Below are 22,647 nucleotides of genomic sequence, written 5' to 3'. Positions count from 1 at the left end.
AGGGATACATGACACTTCGCAAATCATATTATATCTTACCATGAAACATAGAAATGAGATGCGATATCGCGTTTAAAGAAGCATTAGAAAGCTATTGCTACGATACGTAGACATCTGCAAACGCTATTTCCTAGCGAGGAAGTGTCGCATTCACATTCATTTGAAGTGTAGACGAGGAATACATAACACTTCGCAAATCATGTTATATCTTACCATGAAACATAGAAATGAGATGCGATATCGCGTTTTAAGAATCATAAGAACTCCATTGCTACGATACGTAGACATCTGCAAACGCTATTTCCTTGCAAGGAAGTGTCGCATTCACATTCATTTGAAGTGTAGACGAGGAATACAAGTCACTTCGCAAATCATATTATATCTTACCATGACACATAGAAATGTGATGCGATATCGTGTTTTAAGAAGCTTTTGAACTCTATTGCTTCGATACGTAGACATCTGCAAACGCTATTTCCTAGCGAGGAAGTGTCGCATTCACATTCATTTGAAGTGTAGACGAGGAATACATAACACTTCGCAAATCATGTTATATCTTACCATGAAACATAGAAATGAGATGCGATATCGCGTTTTAAGAATCATAAGAACTCCATTGCTACGTTACGTAGACATCTGCAAACGCTATTTCCTTGCAAGGAAGTGTCGCATTCACATTCATTAGAAGTGTAGACGAGGAATACAAGTCACTTCGCAAATCATATTATATCTTAAAATGAAACATAGAAATGAGATGTGATATCGCGTTTTAAGAAGCATTAGAACTCTATTGCTACGATACGTAGACATCTGCAAACGCTATTTCCTTGCTAGGAAGTGTCGCATTTACATTCATGTGAAGTGTAGACGAGGAATACATAACACTTCGCAAATCATATTATATCTTACCATGGAACATAGAAATGAGATGCGATATCGCGTTTTAAGAATCATAAGAACTCCATTGCTACGATACGTAGAAATCTGGAAACGCTATTTCCTAGCGAGGAAGTGTCGCATTCACATTCATTTGAAGTGTAGACGAGGAATATATAAAACTTCGCAAATCATATTATATCTTACCATGAAACATAGAAATGAGATGCGATATCGCGTTTTAAGAAGCATTAGAAAGCTATTGCTACGATACGTAGACATCTGCAAACGCTATTTCCTAGCGAGGAAGTATCGCATTCACATTCATTTGAAGTGTAGACGAGGAATACATGACACTTCGCAAATCATATTATATCTTACCATGAAACATAGTAATGAGATGCGATATCGCGTTTTAAGAATCATAAGAACTCCATTGCTACGATACGTAGAAATCTGGAAACGCTATTTCCTAGCGAGGAAGTATCGCATTCACATTCATTTGAAGTGTAGACGAGCAATACATGACACTTCGCAAATCATATTTTATCTTACCATGAAACAGAAATGAGATGCGATATTGCGTTTTAAGAAGCATTAGGGAGCTATTGCTACGATACGTAGACATCTGCAAACGCTATTTCCTTGCAAGGAAGTGTCGCATTTACATTCATTTGAAGTGTAGACGAGGAATACATAACACTTCGCAAATCATATTATATCTTACCATGAAACATAGAAATGAGATGCAATATCGCGTTTTAAGAAGCATAAGAACTCCATTGCTACGATACGTAGACATCTGCAAACGCTATTTCCTTGCAAGGAAGTGTCGCATTCACATTCATTTGAAGTGTAGACGAGGAATACATAACACTTCGCCATATTATATCTTACCATGAAACATAGAAATGAGATGCGATATCGCGTTTTAAGAAGCATTAGCAATCTATTGCTACGATACGTAGACATCTGCAGACGCTATTTCCTAGCAAGGAAGTGTCGCATTTACATTCATTTGAAGCGTAGACGAGGAATACATGACACTTCGCAAATCATATTATATCTTACCATGAAACATAGAAATGAGATGCGATATCGCGTTTTAAGAAGCATTAGAAAGCTATTGCTACGATACGTAGAAATCTGCAAACGCTATTTCCTTGCAAGGAAGTGTCGCATTCACATTCATTTGAAGTGTAGACGAGGAATACAAGTCACTTCGCAAATCATATTATATCTTAAAATGAAACATAGAAGTGAGATGTGATATCGCGTTTTAAGAAGCATTAGAACTCTATTGCTACGATACGTAGACATCTGCAAACGCTATTTCCTTGCAAGGAAGTGTCGCATTTACATTCATTTGAAGTGTAGACGAGGAATACATAACACTTCGCCATATTATATCTTACCATGAAACATAGAAATGAGATGCGATATCGCGTTTTAAGAAGCATTAGCAATCTATTGCTACGATACGTAGACATCTGCAGACGCTATTTCCTAGCAAGGAAGTGTCGCATTTACATTCATTTGAAGCGTAGACGAGGAATACATGACACTTCGCAAATCATATTATATCTTACCATGAAACATAGAAATGAGATGCGATATCGCGTTTTAAGAAGCATTAGAAAGCTATTGCTACGATACGTAGACATCTGCAAACGCTATTTCCTTGCAAGGAAGTGTCGCATTTACATTCATTTGTATTGTAGACGAGGAATGCATAACACTTCGCAATGAATATTATATCTTACCATGACACATAGAAATGAGATGCGATATCGTGTTTTAAGAAGCTTTTGAACTCTATTGCTTCGATACGTAGACATCTGCAAACGCTATTTCCTAGCGAGGAAGTATCGCATTTACATTCATTTGAAGTGTAGACGAGGAATACATAACACTTCGCAAATCATGTTATATCTTACCATGAAACATAGAAATGAGATGCGATATCGCGTTTTAAGAATCATAAGAACTCCATTGCTACGATACGTAGACATCTGCAAACGCTATTTCCTTGCAAGGAAGTGTCGCATTCACATTCATTTGAAGTGTAGACGAGGAATACAAGTCACTTCGCAAATCATATTATATCTTAAAATGAAACATAGAAATGAGATGTGATATCGCGTTTTAAGAAGCATTAGAACTCTATTGCTACGATACGTAGACATCTGCAAACGCTATTTCCTTGCTAGGAAGTGTCGCATTTACATTCATGTGAAGTGTAGACGAGGAATACATAACACTTCGCAAATCATGTTATATCTTACCATGAAACATAGTAATGAGATGCGATATCGCGTTTTAAGAATCATAAGAACTCCATTGCTACGATACGTAGAAATCTGGAAACGCTATTTCCTAGCGAGGAAGTATCGCATTCACATTCATTTGAAGTGTAGACGAGCAATACATGACACTTCGCAAATCATATTTTATCTTACCATGAAACATAGAAATGAGATGCGATATTGCGTTTTAAGAAGCATTAGGGAGCTATTGCTACGATACGTAGACATCTGCAAACGCTATTTCCTTGCAAGGAAGTGTCGCATTTACATTCATTTGAAGTGTAGACGAGGAATACATAACACTTCGCAAATTATATTATATCTTACCATGAAACATAGAAATGAGATGCAATATCGCGTTTTAAGAAGCATAAGAACTCCATTGCTACGATACGTAGACATCTGCAAACGCTATTTCCTTGCAAGGAAGTGTCGCATTTACATTCATTTGAAGTGTAGACGAGGAATACACAACACTTCGCCATATTATATCTTACCATGAAACATAGAAATGAGATGCGATATCGCGTTTTAAGAAGCATTAGCAATCTATTGCTACGATACGTAGACATCTGCAGACGCTATTTCCTAGCAAGGAAGTGATGCATTTACATTCATTTGAAGCGTAGACGAGGAATACATGACACTTCGCAAATCATATTATATCTTACCATGAAACATAGAAATGAGATGCGATATCGCGTTTTAAGAAGCATTAGAAAGCTATTGCTACGATACGTAGACATCTGCAGACGCTATTTCCTAGCAAGGAAGTGTCGCATTTACATTCATTTGAAGCGTAGACGAGGAATACATGACACTTCGCAAATCATATTATATCTTACCATGAAACATAGAAATGAGATGCGATATCGCGTTTAAAGAAGCATTAGAAAGCTATTGCTACGATACGTAGACATCTGCAAACGCTATTTCCTAGCGAGGAAGTGTCGCATTCACATTCATTTGAAGTGTAGACGAGGAATACATAACACTTCGCAAATCATGTTATATCTTACCATGAAACATAGAAATGAGATGCGATATCGCGTTTTAAGAATCATAAGAACTCCATTGCTACGATACGTAGACATCTGCAAACGCTATTTCCTTGCAAGGAAGTGTCGCATTCACATTCATTTGAAGTGTAGATGAGGAATACAAGTCACTTCGCAAATCATATTATATCTTAAAATGAAACATAGAAATGAGATGTGATATCGCGTTTTAAGAAGCATTAGAACTCTATTGCTACGATACGTAGACATCTGCAAACGCTATTTCCTTGCTTGGAAGTGTCGCATTTACATTCATGTGAAGTGTAGACGAGGAATACATAACACTTCGCAAATCATATTATATCTTACCATGGAACATAGAAATGAGATGCGATATCGCGTTTTAAGAATCATAAGAACTCCATTGCTACGATACGTAGAAATCTGCAAACGCTATTTCCTAGCGAGGAAGTGTCGCATTCACATTCATTTGAAGTGTAGACGAGGAATATATAACACTTCGCAAATCATATTATATCTTACCATGAAACATAGAAATGAGATGCGATATCGCGTTTTAAGAAGCATTAGAAAGCTATTGCTACGATACGTAGACATCTGCAAACGCTATTTCCTTGCGAGGAAGTATCGCATTCACATTCATTTGAAGTGTTGACGAGGAATACATGACACTTCGCAAATCATATTATATCTTACCATGAGACATAGTAATGAGATGCGATATCGCGTTTTAAGAATCATAAGAACTCCATTGCTACGATACGTAGAAATCTGGAAACGCTATTTCCTAGCGAGGAAGTATCGCATTCACATTCATCTGAAGTGTAGACGAGCAATACATGACACTTCGCAAATCATATTTTACCTTACCATGAAACAGAAATGAGATGCGATATTGCGTTTTAAGAAGCATTAGGGAGCTATTGCTACGATACGTAGACATCTGCAAACGCTATTTCCTTGCAAGGAAGTGTCGCATTTACATTCATTTGAAGTGTAGACGAGGAATACATAACACCTCGCAAATCATATTATATCTTACCATGAAACATAGAATTGAGATGCGATATCGCGTTTTAAGAATCATAAGAACTCCATTGCTACGATACGTAGACATCTGCAAACGCTATTTCCTTGCAAGGAAGTGTCGCATTTACATTCATTTGAAGTGTAGACGAGGAATACATAACACTTCGCCATATTATATCTTACCATGAAACATAGAAATGAGATGCGATATCGCGTTTTAAGAAGCATTAGGAATCTATTGTTACGATACGTAGACATCTGCAGAAGCTATTTCCTAGCAAGGAAGTGTCGCATTTACATTCATTTGAAGCGTAGACGAGGAATACATGACACTTCGCAAATCATATTATATCTTACCATGAAACATAGAAATGAGATGCGATATCGCGTTTTAAGAAGCATTAGGAATCTATTGCTACGATACGTAGACATCTGCAAACGCTATTTCCTAGCGAGGAAGTGTCGCATTCACATTCATTTGAAGTGTAGACGAGGAATACATAACACTTCGCAAATCATATTATATCTTACCATGAAACATAGAAATTAGATGCGATATCGCGTTTGAGAAGCATTAGAAAGCTATTGCTACGATACGTAGACATCTGCAAACGCTATTTCCTAGCGAGGAAGTGTCGGATTCACATTCATTTGAAGTGTAGACGAGGAATACATAACACTTCGCAAATCATGTTATATCTTACCATGAAACATAGAAATGAGATGCGATATCGCGTTCTAAGAATCATAAGAACTCCATTGCTACGATACGCAGACATCTGCAAACGCTATTTCCTTGCAAGGAAGTGTCGCATTTACATTCATTTGAAGTGTAGACGAGGAATACATGACACTTCCCAAATCATATTATATCTTACCATGAAACATAGAAATGAGATGCGATATCGCGTTTTAAGAAGCATTAGCAACCTATTGCTACGATACGTAGACATCTGCAGACGCTATTTCCTAGCAAGGAAGTGTCGCATTTACATTCATTTGAAGCGTAGACGAGGAATACATGACACTTCGCAAATCATATTATATCTTACCATGAAACATAGAAATGAGATGCGATATCGCGTTTTAAGAAGCATTAGAAAGCTATTGCTACGATACGTAGAAACATGCAAACGCTATTTCCTTGCAAGGAAGTGTCGCATTTACATTCATTTGAATTGTGGACGAGGAATGCATAACACTTCGCAATGAATATTATATCTTACCATGACACATAGAATTGAGATGCGATATCGTGTTTTAAGAAGCTTTTGAACTCTATTGCTTCGATACGTAGACATCTGCAAACGCTATTTCCTAGCGAGGAAGTGTCGCATTCACATTCATTTGAAGTGTAGACGAGGAATACTTAACACTTCGCAAATCATGTTATATCTTACCATGAAACATAGAAATGAGATGCGATATCGCGTTTTAAGAATCATAAGAACTCCATTGCTACGATACGTAGACATCTGCAAACGCTATTTCCTTGCAAGGAAGTGTCGCATTCACATTCATTTGAAGTGTTGACGAGGAATACAAGTCACTTCGCAAATCATATTATATCTTAAAATGAAACATAGAAATGAGATGTGATATCGCGTTTTAAGAAGCATTAGAACTCTATTGCTACGATACGTAGACATCTGCAAACGCTATTTCCTTGCTAGGAAGTGTCGCATTTACATTCATGTGAAGTGTAGACGAGGAATACAAGTCACTTCGCAAATCATATTATATCTTACCATGACACATAGAAATGAGATGCGATATCGTGTTTTAAGAAGCTTTTGAACTCTATTGCTTCGATACGTAGACATCTGCAAACGCTATTTCCTAGCGAGGAAGTGTCGCATTCACATTCATTTGAAGTGTAGACGAGGAATACATAACACTTCGCAAATCATGTTATATCTTACCATGAAACATAGAAATGAGATGCGATATCGCGTTTTAAGAATCATAAGAACTCCATTGCTACGATACGTAGACATCTGCAAACGCTATTTCCTTGCAAGGAAGTGTCGCATTCACATTCATTTGAAGTGTAGACGAGGAATACAAGTCACTTCGCAAATCATATTATATCTTAAAATGAAACATAGAAATGAGATGTGATATCGCGTTTTAAGAAGCATTAGAACTCTATTGCTACGATACGTAGACATCTGCAAACGCTATTTCCTTGCTAGGAAGTGTCGCATTTACATTCATGTGAAGTGTAGACGAGGAATACATAACACTTCACAAATCATGTTATATCTTACCATGAAACATAGTAATGAGATGCGATATCGCGTTTTAAGAATCATAAGAACTCCATTGCTACGATACGTAGAAATCTGGAAACGCTATTTCCTAGCGAGGAAGTATCGCATTCACATTCATTTGAAGTGTAGACGAGCAATACATGACACTTCGCAGATCATATTTTATCTTACCATGAAACAGAAATGAGATGCGATATTGCGTTTTAAGAAGCATTAGGGAGCTATTGCTACGATACGTAGACATCTGCAGACGCTATTTCCTAGCAAGGAAGTGTCGCATTTACATTCATTTGAAGCGTAGACGAGGGATACATGACACTTCGCAAATCATATTATATCTTACCATGAAACATAGAAATGAGATGCGATATCGCGTTTAAAGAAGCATTAGAAAGCTATTGCTACGATACGTAGACATCTGCAAACGCTATTTCCTAGCGAGGAAGTGTCGCATTCACATTCATTTGAAGTGTAGACGAGGAATACATAACACTTCGCAAATCATGTTATATCTTACCATGAAACATAGAAATGAGATGCGATATCGCGTTTTAAGAATCATAAGAACTCCATTGCTACGATACGTAGACATCTGCAAACGCTATTTCCTTGCAAGGAAGTGTCGCATTCACATTCATTTGAAGTGTAGACGAGGAATACAAGTCACTTCGCAAATCATATTATATCTTACCATGACACATAGAAATGTGATGCGATATCGTGTTTTAAGAAGCTTTTGAACTCTATTGCTTCGATACGTAGACATCTGCAAACGCTATTTCCTAGCGAGGAAGTGTCGCATTCACATTCATTTGAAGTGTAGACGAGGAATACATAACACTTCGCAAATCATGTTATATCTTACCATGAAACATAGAAATGAGATGCGATATCGCGTTTTAAGAATCATAAGAACTCCATTGCTACGTTACGTAGACATCTGCAAACGCTATTTCCTTGCAAGGAAGTGTCGCATTCACATTCATTAGAAGTGTAGACGAGGAATACAAGTCACTTCGCAAATCATATTATATCTTAAAATGAAACATAGAAATGAGATGTGATATCGCGTTTTAAGAAGCATTAGAACTCTATTGCTACGATACGTAGACATCTGCAAACGCTATTTCCTTGCTAGGAAGTGTCGCATTTACATTCATGTGAAGTGTAGACGAGGAATACATAACACTTCGCAAATCATATTATATCTTACCATGGAACATAGAAATGAGATGCGATATCGCGTTTTAAGAATCATAAGAACTCCATTGCTACGATACGTAGAAATCTGGAAACGCTATTTCCTAGCGAGGAAGTGTCGCATTCACATTCATTTGAAGTGTAGACGAGGAATATATAAAACTTCGCAAATCATATTATATCTTACCATGAAACATAGAAATGAGATGCGATATCGCGTTTTAAGAAGCATTAGAAAGCTATTGCTACGATACGTAGACATCTGCAAACGCTATTTCCTAGCGAGGAAGTATCGCATTCACATTCATTTGAAGTGTAGACGAGGAATACATGACACTTCGCAAATCATATTATATCTTACCATGAAACATAGTAATGAGATGCGATATCGCGTTTTAAGAATCATAAGAACTCCATTGCTACGATACGTAGAAATCTGGAAACGCTATTTCCTAGCGAGGAAGTATCGCATTCACATTCATTTGAAGTGTAGACGAGCAATACATGACACTTCGCAAATCATATTTTATCTTACCATGAAACAGAAATGAGATGCGATATTGCGTTTTAAGAAGCATTAGGGAGCTATTGCTACGATACGTAGACATCTGCAAACGCTATTTCCTTGCAAGGAAGTGTCGCATTTACATTCATTTGAAGTGTAGACGAGGAATACATAACACTTCGCAAATCATATTATATCTTACCATGAAACATAGAAATGAGATGCAATATCGCGTTTTAAGAAGCATAAGAACTCCATTGCTACGATACGTAGACATCTGCAAACGCTATTTCCTTGCAAGGAAGTGTCGCATTCACATTCATTTGAAGTGTAGACGAGGAATACATAACACTTCGCCATATTATATCTTACCATGAAACATAGAAATGAGATGCGATATCGCGTTTTAAGAAGCATTAGCAATCTATTGCTACGATACGTAGACATCTGCAGACGCTATTTCCTAGCAAGGAAGTGTCGCATTTACATTCATTTGAAGCGTAGACGAGGAATACATGACACTTCGCAAATCATATTATATCTTACCATGAAACATAGAAATGAGATGCGATATCGCGTTTTAAGAAGCATTAGAAAGCTATTGCTACGATACGTAGAAATCTGCAAACGCTATTTCCTTGCAAGGAAGTGTCGCATTCACATTCATTTGAAGTGTAGACGAGGAATACAAGTCACTTCGCAAATCATATTATATCTTAAAATGAAACATAGAAGTGAGATGTGATATCGCGTTTTAAGAAGCATTAGAACTCTATTGCTACGATACGTAGACATCTGCAAACGCTATTTCCTTGCAAGGAAGTGTCGCATTTACATTCATTTGAAGTGTAGACGAGGAATACATAACACTTCGCCATATTATATCTTACCATGAAACATAGAAATGAGATGCGATATCGCGTTTTAAGAAGCATTAGCAATCTATTGCTACGATACGTAGACATCTGCAGACGCTATTTCCTAGCAAGGAAGTGTCGCATTTACATTCATTTGAAGCGTAGACGAGGAATACATGACACTTCGCAAATCATATTATATCTTACCATGAAACATAGAAATGAGATGCGATATCGCGTTTTAAGAAGCATTAGAAAGCTATTGCTACGATACGTAGACATCTGCAAACGCTATTTCCTTGCAAGGAAGTGTCGCATTTACATTCATTTGTATTGTAGACGAGGAATGCATAACACTTCGCAATGAATATTATATCTTACCATGACACATAGAAATGAGATGCGATATCGTGTTTTAAGAAGCTTTTGAACTCTATTGCTTCGATACGTAGACATCTGCAAACGCTATTTCCTAGCGAGGAAGTATCGCATTTACATTCATTTGAAGTGTAGACGAGGAATACATAACACTTCGCAAATCATGTTATATCTTACCATGAAACATAGAAATGAGATGCGATATCGCGTTTTAAGAATCATAAGAACTCCATTGCTACGATACGTAGACATCTGCAAACGCTATTTCCTTGCAAGGAAGTGTCGCATTCACATTCATTTGAAGTGTAGACGAGGAATACAAGTCACTTCGCAAATCATATTATATCTTAAAATGAAACATAGAAATGAGATGTGATATCGCGTTTTAAGAAGCATTAGAACTCTATTGCTACGATACGTAGACATCTGCAAACGCTATTTCCTTGCTAGGAAGTGTCGCATTTACATTCATGTGAAGTGTAGACGAGGAATACATAACACTTCGCAAATCATGTTATATCTTACCATGAAACATAGTAATGAGATGCGATATCGCGTTTTAAGAATCATAAGAACTCCATTGCTACGATACGTAGAAATCTGGAAACGCTATTTCCTAGCGAGGAAGTATCGCATTCACATTCATTTGAAGTGTAGACGAGCAATACATGACACTTCGCAAATCATATTTTATCTTACCATGAAACATAGAAATGAGATGCGATATTGCGTTTTAAGAAGCATTAGGGAGCTATTGCTACGATACGTAGACATCTGCAAACGCTATTTCCTTGCAAGGAAGTGTCGCATTTACATTCATTTGAAGTGTAGACGAGGAATACATAACACTTCGCAAATTATATTATATCTTACCATGAAACATAGAAATGAGATGCAATATCGCGTTTTAAGAAGCATAAGAACTCCATTGCTACGATACGTAGACATCTGCAAACGCTATTTCCTTGCAAGGAAGTGTCGCATTTACATTCATTTGAAGTGTAGACGAGGAATACACAACACTTCGCCATATTATATCTTACCATGAAACATAGAAATGAGATGCGATATCGCGTTTTAAGAAGCATTAGCAATCTATTGCTACGATACGTAGACATCTGCAGACGCTATTTCCTAGCAAGGAAGTGATGCATTTACATTCATTTGAAGCGTAGACGAGGAATACATGACACTTCGCAAATCATATTATATCTTACCATGAAACATAGAAATGAGATGCGATATCGCGTTTTAAGAAGCATTAGAAAGCTATTGCTACGATACGTAGACATCTGCAGACGCTATTTCCTAGCAAGGAAGTGTCGCATTTACATTCATTTGAAGCGTAGACGAGGAATACATGACACTTCGCAAATCATATTATATCTTACCATGAAACATAGAAATGAGATGCGATATCGCGTTTAAAGAAGCATTAGAAAGCTATTGCTACGATACGTAGACATCTGCAAACGCTATTTCCTAGCGAGGAAGTGTCGCATTCACATTCATTTGAAGTGTAGACGAGGAATACATAACACTTCGCAAATCATGTTATATCTTACCATGAAACATAGAAATGAGATGCGATATCGCGTTTTAAGAATCATAAGAACTCCATTGCTACGATACGTAGACATCTGCAAACGCTATTTCCTTGCAAGGAAGTGTCGCATTCACATTCATTTGAAGTGTAGATGAGGAATACAAGTCACTTCGCAAATCATATTATATCTTAAAATGAAACATAGAAATGAGATGTGATATCGCGTTTTAAGAAGCATTAGAACTCTATTGCTACGATACGTAGACATCTGCAAACGCTATTTCCTTGCTTGGAAGTGTCGCATTTACATTCATGTGAAGTGTAGACGAGGAATACATAACACTTCGCAAATCATATTATATCTTACCATGGAACATAGAAATGAGATGCGATATCGCGTTTTAAGAATCATAAGAACTCCATTGCTACGATACGTAGAAATCTGCAAACGCTATTTCCTAGCGAGGAAGTGTCGCATTCACATTCATTTGAAGTGTAGACGAGGAATATATAACACTTCGCAAATCATATTATATCTTACCATGAAACATAGAAATGAGATGCGATATCGCGTTTTAAGAAGCATTAGAAAGCTATTGCTACGATACGTAGACATCTGCAAACGCTATTTCCTTGCGAGGAAGTATCGCATTCACATTCATTTGAAGTGTTGACGAGGAATACATGACACTTCGCAAATCATATTATATCTTACCATGAGACATAGTAATGAGATGCGATATCGCGTTTTAAGAATCATAAGAACTCCATTGCTACGATACGTAGAAATCTGGAAACGCTATTTCCTAGCGAGGAAGTATCGCATTCACATTCATCTGAAGTGTAGACGAGCAATACATGACACTTCGCAAATCATATTTTACCTTACCATGAAACAGAAATGAGATGCGATATTGCGTTTTAAGAAGCATTAGGGAGCTATTGCTACGATACGTAGACATCTGCAAACGCTATTTCCTTGCAAGGAAGTGTCGCATTTACATTCATTTGAAGTGTAGACGAGGAATACATAACACCTCGCAAATCATATTATATCTTACCATGAAACATAGAATTGAGATGCGATATCGCGTTTTAAGAATCATAAGAACTCCATTGCTACGATACGTAGACATCTGCAAACGCTATTTCCTTGCAAGGAAGTGTCGCATTTACATTCATTTGAAGTGTAGACGAGGAATACATAACACTTCGCCATATTATATCTTACCATGAAACATAGAAATGAGATGCGATATCGCGTTTTAAGAAGCATTAGGAATCTATTGTTACGATACGTAGACATCTGCAGAAGCTATTTCCTAGCAAGGAAGTGTCGCATTTACATTCATTTGAAGCGTAGACGAGGAATACATGACACTTCGCAAATCATATTATATCTTACCATGAAACATAGAAATGAGATGCGATATCGCGTTTTAAGAAGCATTAGGAATCTATTGCTACGATACGTAGACATCTGCAAACGCTATTTCCTAGCGAGGAAGTGTCGCATTCACATTCATTTGAAGTGTAGACGAGGAATACATAACACTTCGCAAATCATATTATATCTTACCATGAAACATAGAAATTAGATGCGATATCGCGTTTGAGAAGCATTAGAAAGCTATTGCTACGATACGTAGACATCTGCAAACGCTATTTCCTAGCGAGGAAGTGTCGGATTCACATTCATTTGAAGTGTAGACGAGGAATACATAACACTTCGCAAATCATGTTATATCTTACCATGAAACATAGAAATGAGATGCGATATCGCGTTCTAAGAATCATAAGAACTCCATTGCTACGATACGCAGACATCTGCAAACGCTATTTCCTTGCAAGGAAGTGTCGCATTTACATTCATTTGAAGTGTAGACGAGGAATACATGACACTTCCCAAATCATATTATATCTTACCATGAAACATAGAAATGAGATGCGATATCGCGTTTTAAGAAGCATTAGCAACCTATTGCTACGATACGTAGACATCTGCAGACGCTATTTCCTAGCAAGGAAGTGTCGCATTTACATTCATTTGAAGCGTAGACGAGGAATACATGACACTTCGCAAATCATATTATATCTTACCATGAAACATAGAAATGAGATGCGATATCGCGTTTTAAGAAGCATTAGAAAGCTATTGCTACGATACGTAGAAACATGCAAACGCTATTTCCTTGCAAGGAAGTGTCGCATTTACATTCATTTGAATTGTGGACGAGGAATGCATAACACTTCGCAATGAATATTATATCTTACCATGACACATAGAATTGAGATGCGATATCGTGTTTTAAGAAGCTTTTGAACTCTATTGCTTCGATACGTAGACATCTGCAAACGCTATTTCCTAGCGAGGAAGTGTCGCATTCACATTCATTTGAAGTGTAGACGAGGAATACTTAACACTTCGCAAATCATGTTATATCTTACCATGAAACATAGAAATGAGATGCGATATCGCGTTTTAAGAATCATAAGAACTCCATTGCTACGATACGTAGACATCTGCAAACGCTATTTCCTTGCAAGGAAGTGTCGCATTCACATTCATTTGAAGTGTTGACGAGGAATACAAGTCACTTCGCAAATCATATTATATCTTAAAATGAAACATAGAAATGAGATGTGATATCGCGTTTTAAGAAGCATTAGAACTCTATTGCTACGATACGTAGACATCTGCAAACGCTATTTCCTTGCTAGGAAGTGTCGCATTTACATTCATGTGAAGTGTAGACGAGGAATACATAACACTTCGCAAATCATATTATATCTTACCATGGAACATAGAAATGAGATGCGATATCGCGTTTAAAGAAGCATTAGAAAGCTATTGCTACGATACGTAGACATCTGCAAACGCTATTTCCTAGCGAGGAAGTATCGCATTCACATTCATTTGAAGTGTAGTCGAGGAATACATGACACTTCGCAAATCATATTATATCTTACCATGAAACATAGTAATGAGATGCGATATCGCGTTTTAAGAATCATAAGAACTCCATTGCTACGATACGTAGAAATCTGGAAACGCTATTTCCTAGCGAGGAAGTATCGCATTCACATTCATTTGAAGTGTAGACGAGCAATACATGACACTTCGCAAATCATATTTTATCTTACCATGAAACAGAAATGAGATGCGATATTGCGTTTTAAGAAGCATTAGGGAGCTATTGCTACGATACGTAGACATCTGCAAACGCTATTTCCTTGCAAGGAAGTGTCGCATTTACATTCATTTGAAGTGTAGACGAGGAATACATAACACTTCGCAAATCATGTTATATCTTACCATGAAACATAGAAATGAGATGCGATATCGCGTTCTAAGAATCATAAGAACTCCATTGCTACGATACGCAGACATCTGCAAACGCTATTTCCTTGCAAGGAAGTGTCGCATTTACATTCATTTGAAGTGTAGACGAGGAATACATGACACTTCGCAAATCATATTATATCTTACCATGAAACATAGAAATGAGATGCGATATCGCGTTTTAAGAAGCATTAGCAACCTATTCCTACGATACGTAGACATCTGCAGACGCTATTTCCTAGCAAGGAAGTGTCGCATTTACATTCATTTGAAGCGTAGACGAGGAATACATGACACTTCGCAAATCATATTATATCTTACCATGAAACATAGAAATGAGATGCGATATCGCGTTTTAAGGAGCATAAGAACTCCATTGCTACGATACGTAGACATCTGCAAACGCTATTTCCTTGCAAGGAAGTGTCGCATTTACATTCATTTGAAGTGTAGACGAGGAATACACAACACTTCGCCATATTATATCTTACCATGAAACATAGAAATGAGATGCGATATCGCGTTTTAAGAAGCATTAGCAATCTATTGCTACGATACGTAGACATCTGCAGACGCTATTTCCTAGCAAGGAAGTGTCGCATTTACATTCATTTGAAGCGTAGACGAGGAATACATGACACTTCGCAAATCATATTATATCTTACCATGAAACATAGAAATGAGATGCGATATCGCGTTTTAAGGAGCATAAGAACTCCATTGCTACGATACGTAGACATCTGCAAACGCTATTTCCTTGCAAGGAAGTGTCGCATTTACATTCATTTGAAGTGTAGACGAGGAATACACAACACTTCGCCATATTATATCTTACCATGAAACATAGAAATGAGATGCGATATCGCGTTTTAAGAAGCATTAGCAATCTATTGCTACGATACGTAGACATCTGCAGACGCTATTTCCTAGCAAGGAAGTGTCGCATTTACATTCATTTGAAGCGTAGACGAGGAATACATGACACTTCGCAAATCATATTATATCTTACCATGAAACATAGAAATGAGATGCGATATCGCGTTTTAAGAAGCATTAGAAAGCTATTGCTACGATACGTAGACATCTGCAGACGCTATTTCCTAGCAAGGAAGTGTCGCATTTACATTCATTTGAAGCGTAGACGAGGAATACATGACACTTCGCAAATCATATTATATCTTACCATGAAACATAGAAATGAGATGCGATATCGCGTTTAAAGAAGCATTAGAAAGCTATTGCTACGATACGTAGACATCTGCAAACGCTATTTCCTAGCGAGGAAGTGTCGCATTCACATTCATTTGAAGTGTAGACGAGGAATACATAACACTTCGCAAATCATGTTATATCTTACCATGAAACATAGAAATGAGATGCGATATCGCGTTTTAAGAATCATAAGAACTCCATTGCTACGATACGTAGACATCTGCAAACGCTATTTCCTTGCAAGGAAGTGTCGCATTCACATTCATTTGAAGTGTAGATGAGGAATACAAGTCACTTCGCAAATCATATTATATCTTAAAATGAAACATAGAAATGAGATGTGATATCGCGTTTTAAGAAGCATTAGAACTCTATTGCTACGATACGTAGACATCTGCAAACGCTATTTCCTAGCGAGGAAGTGTCGCATTCACATTCATTTGAAGTGTAGACGAGGAATACATAACACTTCGCAAATCATGTTATATCTTACCATGAAACATAGAAATGAGATGCGATATCGCGTTTTAAGAATCATAAGAACTCCATTGCTACGATACGTAGACATCTGCAAACGCTATTTCCTTGCAAGGAAGTGTCGCATTCACATTCATTTGAAGTGTAGACGAGGAATACAAGTCACTTCGCAAATCATATTATATCTTAAAATGAAACATAGAAATGAGATGTGATATCGCGTTTTAAGAAGCATTAGAACTCTATTGCTACGATACGTAGACATCTGCAAACGCTATTTCCTTGCTAGGAAGTGTCGCATTTACATTCATGTGAAGTGTAGACGAGGAATACATAACACTTCGCAAATCATATTATATCTTACCATGGAACATAGAAATGAGATGCGATATCGCGTTTTAAGAATCATAAGAACTCCATTGCTACGATACGTAGAAATCTGGAAACGCTATTTCCTAGCGAGGAAGTGTCGCATTCACATTCATTTGAAGTGTAGACGAGGAATATATAACACTTCGCAAATCATACTATATCTTACCATGAAACATAGAAATGAGATGCGATATCGCGTTTTAAGAAGCATTAGAAAGCTATTGCTACGATACGTAGACATCTGCAAACGCTATTTCCTAGCGAGGAAGTATCGCATTCACATTCATTTGAAGTGTAGTCGAGGAATACATGACACTTCGCAAATCATATTATATCTTACCATGAAACATAGTAATGAGATGCGATATCGCGTTTTAAGAATCATAAGAACTCCATTGCTACGATACGTAGAAATCTGGAAACGCTATTTCCTAGCGAGGAAGTATCGCATTCACATTCATTTGAAGTGTAGACGAGCAATACATGACACTTCGCAAATCATATTTTATCTTACCATGAAACAGAAATGAGATGCGATATTGCGTTTTAAGAAGCATTAGGGAGCTATTGCTACGATACGTAGACATCTGCAAACGCTATTTCCTTGCAAGGAAGTGTCGCATTTACATTCATTTGAAGCGTAGACGAGGAATACATGACACTTCGCAAATCATATTATATCTTACCATGAAACATAGAAATGAGATGCGATATCGCGTTTTAAGAAGCATTAGAAAGCTATTGCCACGATACGTAGACATCTGCAAACGCTATTTCCTAGCGAGGAAGTGTCGCATTCACATTCATTTGAAGTGTAGACGAGGAATACATAACACTTCGCAAATCATGTTATATCTTACCATGAAACATAGAAATGAGATGCGATATCGCGTTTTAAGAATCATAAGAACTCCATTGCTACGATACGTAGACATCTGCAAACGCTATTTCCTTGCTAGGATGTGTCGCAATTACATTCATGTGAAGTGTATACGAGGAATACATAACACTTCGCAAATCATGTTATATCTTACCATGAAACATAGTAATGAGATGCGATATCGCGTTTTAAGAATCATAAGAACTCCATTGCTACGATACGTAGAAATCTGGAAACGCTATTTCCTAGCGAGGAAGTATCGCATTCACATTCATTTGAAGTGTAGACGAGCAATACATGACACTTCGCAAATCATATTTTATCTTACCATGAAACAGAAATGAGATGCGATATTGCGTTTTAAGAAGCATTAGGGAGCTATTGCTACGATACGTAGACATCTGCAAGCGCTATTTCCTTGCAAGGAAGTGTCGCATTTACATTCATTTGAAGTGTAGACGAGGAATACATAACACTTCGCCATATTATATATTACCATGAAACATAGAAATGAGATGCGATATCGCGTTTTAAGAAGCATTAGCAATCTATTGCTACGATACGTAGACATCTGCAGACGCTATTTCCTAGCAAGGAAGTGTCGCATTTACATTCATTTGAAGCGTAGACGAGGAATACATGACACTTCGCAAATCATATTATATCTTACCATGAAACATAGAAATGAGATGCGATATCGCGTTTTAAGAAGCATTAGAAAGCTATTGCTACGATACGTAGAAATCTGCAAACGCTATTTCCTTGCAAGGAAGTGTCGCATTTACATTCATTTGAATTGTAGACGAGGAATGCATAACACTTCGCAATGAATATTCTATCTTACCATGACACATAGAAATGAGATGCGATATCGTGTTTTAAGAAGCTTTTGAACTCTATTGATTCGATACGTAGACATCTGCAAACGCTATTTCCTAGCGAGGAAGTGTCGCATTCACATTCATTTGAAGTGTAGACGAGGAATACAAGTCACTTCGCAAATCATATTATATCTTAAAATGAAACATAGAAGTGAGATGGGATATCGCGTTTTAAGAAGCATTAGAACTCCATTGCTACGATACGTAGACATCTGCAAACGCTATTTCCTAGCGAGGAAGTGTCGGATTCACATTCATTTGAAGTGTAGACGAGGAACACATAACACTTCGCAAATCATATTATATCTTACCATGAAGCATAGAAATGAGATGCGATATCGCGTTTTAAGAAGCATTAGAAATCTATAGCTACGATACGTAGACATCTGCAAACGCTATTTCTTCGCAAGGAGGTGTCGCATTTACATTCATTTGAATCGTAGACGAGGAATGCATAACACTTCGCAATGAATATTATACCTTACCATGAAACATAGAAATGAGATGCGATATCGCGTTTTAGGAAGCAGTAGAACTCTATCGCTACGATACCTAGACATCTGCAAACGCTATTTCCTTGCAAGGATGTGTCGCATTTACATTCATTTGAAGTGTAGACGAGGAATACATGACACTTCGCAAATCATATTATATCTTACCACGAAACATAGAAATGTGATGCGATATCGCGTTTTAAGAAGCATTAGAATTCTGTTGTAACGATACCTAGACATCTGCAGACGCTATTTCCTAGCAAGGAAGTGTCGCATCTACATTCATTTGAAGTGTAGACGAGGAATACATAACACTTCGCAAATCATATTATATCTTACCATGAAACATAGAAATGAGATGCGATATCGCGTTTTAAGAAGCATTAGAACTGTATTGCTACGATAGGTATACATCTGCAGACGCTATTTCCTAGCACGGAAGTGTCGCATTTACATTCATTTGAAGTGTAGACGAGGAATACTTGACACTTCGCAAATCATATTATATCTTACCATGAAACATAGAAATGAGATGCGATATCGCGTTTTAAGAAGCATTAGAAATCTATTGCTACGATACGTAGACATCTGCAGACGCTATTTCCTTGCAAGGAAGTGTCGCATTTACATTCATTTGAAGTGTAGACGAGGAATACATAACACTTCGCAAATCATATTATATCTTACCATGAAACATAGAAATGAGATGCAATATCGCGTTTTAAGAAGCATAAGAACTCTATCGCTACGATACCTAGACATCTGCAAACGCTATTTCCTTGCAAGAATGTGTCGCATTTACATTCATTTGAAGTGTAGACGAGGAATACATGACACTTCGCAAATCATATTATATCTTACCATGAAACATAGAAATGAGGTGCGATATCGCGTTTTAAGAAGCATTAGAACTCTATTGTAACGATACCTAGACATCTGCAGACGCTATTTCCTAGCAAGGAAGTGTCGCATTTACATTCATTTGAAGTGTAGACGAGGAATACATAGCACTTCGCAAATCATATTATATCTTACCATGAAACATAGAAATGAGATGCGATATCGCGTTTTAAGAAGCATTAGAACTGTATTGCTACGATGGGTATACCTCTGCAGACGCTATTTCCTAGCACGGAAGTGTCGCATTTACATTCATTTGAAGGGTAGACGAGGAATACATGACACTTCGCAAATCATATTATATCTTGCCATGAAACATAGAAATGAGATGCGATGTCGCGTTTTAAGAAGCATTAGAACTCTATTGTAACGATACCTAGACATCTGCAGACGCTATTTCCTAGCAAGGAAGTGTCGCATTTACATTCACTTGAAGTATAGACGAGGAATACATGACACTTCGCAAATCATATTATATCTTACCATGAAACATAGAAATGAGATGCGATGTCGCGTTTTAAGAAGCATTAGAACTCTATTGTAACGATACCTAGACATCTGCAGACGCTATTTCCTAGCAAGGAAGTGTCGCATTTACATTCACTTGAAGTATAGACGAGGAATACATGACACTTCGCAAATCATATTATATTTTACCATGAAACATAGAAATGAGATGCGATGTCGCGTTTTAAGAAGCATTAGAACTCTATTGCTACGATAGGTAGACATCTGCAAACGCTATTTCCTTGCAAGGAAATGTCGCATTTACATTCATATGAAGTGTAGACGAGGAATACATAACACTTCGCAAATCACATTATATCTTACCATGAAACATCGAAATGAGATGCGATATCGCGTTTTAAGAAGCATTAGAACTCTATTGCTACGATAGGTAGACATCTGCAAACGCTATTTCCTTGCAAGGAAGTGTCGCAGTTACATTCATATGAAGTGTAGACGAGGAATACATAACACTTCGCAAATCACATTATATCTTGCAATGAAACATAGAAATGAGATGCGATATCGCGTTTTAAGAAGCATTAGAAAGCTATTGCTACGATACGTAGACATCTGCAAACGCTATTTCGTTGCAAGGAAGTGTCGCATTTACATTCGTTTGAATTGTAGACGAGGAGTGCATAACACTTCGCAATGAATATTATATCTTATCATGAAACATAGATATGAGATGCAATATTTCGTTTTAAGAAGCTTTTGAACTCTATTGCAACGATACGTAGACTTCTGCAAACGCTATTTCCTAGCGAGGAAGTATCGCATTCACATTCATTTGAAGTGTAGACGAGGAATACATGACACTTCGCAAATCATATTATATCTTACCATGAGACATAGAAATGAGATGCGATAACGCGTTTTATGACGCATTAGAAATCTATTGCTACGATACGTAGACATCTGCAAACGCTATTTCCTAGCGAGGAAGTGTCGCATTCACATTCCTTTGAATTGTAGACGAGGAATGCATAACACTTCGCAATGAATTTTATATCTTATCATGAAACATAGATATGAGATGCAATATCTCGTTTTAAGAAGCATTTGAACTCTATTGCTTCGATACGTAGACATCTGCAAACGCTATTTCCTAGCGAGGAAGTGTCGCATTCACATTCATTTGAAGTGTAGACGAGGAATACATGACACTTCGCAAATCATATTAAATCTTACCATGAAACATAGAAATGAGATGCGATATCGCGATTTAAGAAGCATTAGAACCCTATTGCTACGATAGGTAGACATCTGCAAACGCTATTTCCTTGCAAGGAAGTGTCGCATTTACATTTATTTGAAGTGTAGACGAGGAATACATGACACTTCGCAAATCACATTATATCTTACCATGAAACATCGAAATGAGATGCGATATCGCGTTTTAAGAAGCATTAGAACTCTATTGCTACGATAGGTAGACATCTGCAAACGCTATTTCCTTGCAAGGAAGTGTCGCAGTTACATTCATATGAAGTGTAGACGAGGAATACATAACACTTCGCAAATCACATTATATCTTGCAATGAAACATAGAAATGAGATGCGATATCGCGTTTTAAGAAGCATTAGAA

The sequence above is a fragment of the Xylocopa sonorina genome, chromosome 2 (assembly GCF_050948175.1).
Source record: "Xylocopa sonorina isolate GNS202 chromosome 2, iyXylSono1_principal, whole genome shotgun sequence".
In the NCBI taxonomy this organism is placed as follows: domain Eukaryota; kingdom Metazoa; phylum Arthropoda; class Insecta; order Hymenoptera; family Apidae; genus Xylocopa; species Xylocopa sonorina.
Note: the sequence above shows the minus strand (reverse complement) of the source record.